Raw genomic sequence first — 4,758 nt, forward strand, 5'->3', positions numbered from 1 at the left:
TCAAAGTTCCCTTCAACTCTATCTGCTCTCTTTCTTTGCTCTCAACAATCTCTTTCATATTTCTCTTTGTTTTCCTTTCTCTGGTTTTCTCTAATAGACTTCTAGTCCAAGACAAAGAAACACTACTATGAAAATATTATTATTTTGTTAAACAAATCAATCCTACTTGTTATCTCCAGACGAAATCCAATTACTATCAAAAGCCAGATCGTGAGGTCCTTCTGGGTGTATTGCGGGACCTTGAAGAAGTAGTTGTGGTAAGTCATCTCTGTCCAACTTTTGCAGCCCTTGCGCTCATCACCAACTTTTTTGATCAGGTAACTTTGAACTCCACCCTCGAGAGAAAATTGGTATCAGAGCCTTATTTAACATTATAATTGCATGTTTAGATAGTAAAGTATCTTGAGGACAGAAGTCATTACGTACATCTGAAAGACAAATTGCTTTTGTTTGCATGCCAACTTATACTCACTAAAGAAAGATTAATAATTACTAAAAGAAGCCTTAGATTGAACATTCTACACAACAGTTACCTAATAAAAATTTCTCGAGAGGGCCAAAGTTCGAAGTTACCTTAACATAAATGTCAATGAATGAGCGCAAGGGCCCCAAAAGTTGGACATAAATGACTCAACACAATTACGACTCCAAGGTCCTACAAGACATCCATACAACAAGAGCGGACGACCTAGGTTCTGTTAGTAACTAGACTTCATCTAAATAACAGGTAGGATCAATTTTTTTAACAAAATAATAATATGTTTAGAGCAATGTTTCTCTGTTTTGTACTAGAAGTCTGTTTGTGGGAAAACCCACACCGATCCAAACGGCTAATCATGGCTCGACACGTGGCTGGTCAAAACCAACTTTGGAGTTGACTTTCAACGGTCGTGTTTTGACTTCCACGTCACCACATGGCTCGGCATCTTCTTCGCCAGGTCGGATCGGCCCTCACAACGGACCCTCCAGATCCGATCCGACCCGATCTGGGGATCTCCGAAAGACCGAGTGATCGCCTTCCCTAAGGATCACCCCGGTTCGGTTCGGCTCGGTATAGATATCCGCATCCGATCCGATCCAACACAAACTTTATGATTATTCATGGAGATCTATGTCCAGTTCGGCTCGGCGTCCCGCTGCCACTCCGAGGAGGATCACAGTGAGACGAAACCGCCACGCTTAAATGCACCTGACACAAATACTCTGACAGATGGAATATCCCAGCCTACATTCATGACTATTGGGGCAGTTTGTCTGAACCTTCCAATCTTGCATTAAATGGAGCATTCAATGCATCATTAAATGCTGAGGAGGTGAGTAGCTGTGCATGCTACTAGTCCTGACCAAACGCGTGGGTCTCTGGCAACCATTCATTCACATGCAGGTAACTTACTCATCACGTCTTCCTTTGCCTATATAAAGCAACATATGTGCACAAACTGAGATATATAAATCAATCCAGCCATCACAAAGCAAACACTTGCACAAACTTTGGCTCACCAAAAGCATACCCAACTTGCTGAGAATAACCCAGAACATTTGCCTTGTTCTTCCCATTCTCCCAAGTTCTTCACCTGTTCTTCCTCACTTCCATCTAAACACCATCAAGCACACATCACTGACTTCATCATCGGAGCGTGTTTGGCTGGTACCACACCGGTCCATCTCCTTTGATCTTGTTTTTGTCTGCAGGAAGATCACATCATCACCATCCAGCAGGACTTTGGATCAGCCAGGTCACTACCCCTAAGTTGTTGTAACTTTCTTACGGAAATTTGCATCAACAAAGTCGACTAAACCAGAAAAAGGAAATTAAGCAGAAATATGAATTAAAGAGGTTGTTGGGAGCAAAGAAAGAGAGTTGAAGGGAATTTTGACATATTATTAAAAGCTTGAGAGCACAAGAGATGTTTTCTTCTCTTTCGTGCCTGCAAAACGGCCTATCTTTCTCTATATATACAATTGAAGGCTTTCTACATTACAATTGAGATTGAATCTCATTATTTACGAAGTGAAAACTTTGCTTTTCCAAAGAAAGTTGATTTTATACAAGAATCCTCTTTTATGAAAGTGGGTGGTGCTATTCCCACCTCTTTAGATGTCTTGTTGTAGTAGTGTTGTGGATTGGACATAAAGGACAAGGTGGGAATGGTTTGGATTTTGGAAAATTTTGTCCTTCTTAATTGAAAAAGTATGAGTAAGGGACTTTTCAGTAGGAAGCCCAAATAAACTTGGCCTCACTAGATCGGCAAGGCATTAGAATTCAGACAACCATTACAAAACTATATAAATGAACACATGCTTTTTATCATGTTACCCATCTGAACTTTAATCTGTTTTTTACTTTATCACCTAATAAATTTTTTGACTCGATGTGCAACCTGAATTTTTTTAAAAATTCAATGTGAGACCTCCGTCCAATTCTGTCACATTTTCTATTAAAAATAAGGCTATTTTGGTCTTTTTATGATAATTTATTGTTCATTATCTTTAACCTCAAACCTCATGTTTTTCAATTTTTATCTCTTCACCCCTACTTTTAACTCATCAAATTTTCACCAAATTCAACAAACTTATACTCATTTTAAAGCTATACAACTCCTCTTTATAACTATACAAAGATCACTCAAAATTGACAGATAAAATGCAAGATAATTGGTCTCAAAGGTAGGTACCCGAAACTGTCCAAAATTTGTAGATTTCCCAAAATTCATCCAACTTCAATTCTCTTCGATTCTCACCATCCAATTCAGTTCCTAAGGCTAAAGAATGATAAATTATAACTTATACTTCAATTAAAATCATAGAAAACTCGACCAAAAGGAATGAAAATAAAAACCCAAAACTGAAAATTTACTCTCTACACCCCAACCCGAAAATCACTTTAATTCTCCTTCAAACTCTAGGTTGTTTGTGATCCTATAAACATCTCTAACAATTATATAAACCTAACCAAAACAGATTCTATCACCAAATTTGAAATCAAAGAAAAACAGAGTGTATGGAATTGGAGTTTACCTCTTCTTCCTCCTTTCCTTTCTCTTTTCTCTTTCTTTGTATTACTCTCCTTGTCCCTTTCTCTCCTTCTACTCCTCTCTCTGGTTTTTCCTTTCTTCTTCCTTTTTCTTTCTTTCTCTCGAGTTCTCTTTGGTTTAGCTGGGTTTGATGTTCTAAGTTGTGTTTAAAACCCCAGCCTTATACCACCAACACCACACCACAACAAACACACACCTCACTTAAACCACCACCCAGCTACCTCTTAGAATAACCAATCAAGACTATACTCTAAAACAACAAAAGAAAATAGATAAGTGTAGAAGCTACTATCATCTACACGTCCAAATTTTTTTTTAAACATAAATATAAAAATAATTGCAACTAATTAGACAAAATTATTAGCTAATTTAATAAAAACTGAGTTATTTCATTGTACTTCTCTTGATTTTGATTTCATAGTTTTGAGGTTTATGTTCTTGATGGAGATTTTGAAGATAATTGAAGGAATTTGGAGTTGGTTGAAATTTGGGGTGATGAATTTGAAGGAAATTGAAGTTCGGTGAAATTTGGAAAATCTGTAATTTTTTTAGATAATTTGGCAGTTTCGGGTATCCTTGTTTATGACCCATTATCTCGAGTTTCATAGCTTATTTTTGAATTATTTTTATATGGTTGTAAAGATGAGATTCATAGTTTCAAATTCAGTATAAGATTCTTGATTTTGATGGAGATTTGATGAGTCAAAAGTAGGAGTGACGTTGAGATAAAAATTAGAAAATATGAGGCTTGAGGTTGAAGATGATGAACAATAAATTAACATAAAAATACCAAAATAACCTTATTTTTAACAGAAAATGTGACGAAATTGGAGGAGAAGTCTCACATTGAAAATATTTTAAAATTCAAGTGGTACATCGAGTCAAAAAATTTATTAGGTGGTGAAGTGAAAAATGGGTCAAAGTTCAGGTGAGTAACATGATAAAAAGCCATGAACACATATATACACACAACTTAGAGCTGGAATAGCTAACTGCAGTACTGACACATGTCTTGTTTAAGAACATATAACTTAGGCTCTGATACCACATGTAGTACTTTAATAGTCATTTGCACATAAACACTAACCTTGCTCTGATATCTTACTTAACTCGAAGACACAAATATGCAATAGAACAAGAAAACAATTGCAACAGTAACAGGAAAACCAAGAACACAAAAATAGAGCTCTTCTCTTCAATCCGATCCTTTTAACTCTTATTCTAAATGGGGTTTGAATGCTTTATGAGTATGTTGATCGTTTGGAGAGGGACCTCTATTATTTATAGTGCAACTTCTCAAGTGTCGTTCCCATCAAGGAACACTAGAGAAGCCTTATTGTATACTAATAGGTATCTGAGCCTTATTGTGGCACGATCTGAGCCGTGGGCACAAGAAAGTCTTGTACGCTGCACCACATTGGACCCATTGGGATTTTATCTCAGCCGTTCGAAATCATTAAAAGAGATTTAATAGTGGCCGTTCAACCAAAAATGCAAAAGGAAGCTTCTGCCTAGCCCATAACGACGCTATTTTTGTGTTTTTTGGGTTGACCCTTCTTTGACCCTTAGTCTCAGCCCTTGATCTTAGTTTTTTTATGCATACTCATCAGCCCATTCTTGCCACCCACAATAGCCAATCCCTGGCAACCTCCAGAATGGATCTAGGCCATTCATTACGCCCACCATCCTATCCCTCCATTTTTCACCCCCAAAAGTCTATAAA

Source organism: Dryas octopetala, chromosome 5 (genome assembly GCF_963921425.1).
Source record: "Dryas octopetala chromosome 5, drDryOcto1.1, whole genome shotgun sequence".
Lineage (NCBI taxonomy): Eukaryota > Viridiplantae > Streptophyta > Magnoliopsida > Rosales > Rosaceae > Dryas > Dryas octopetala.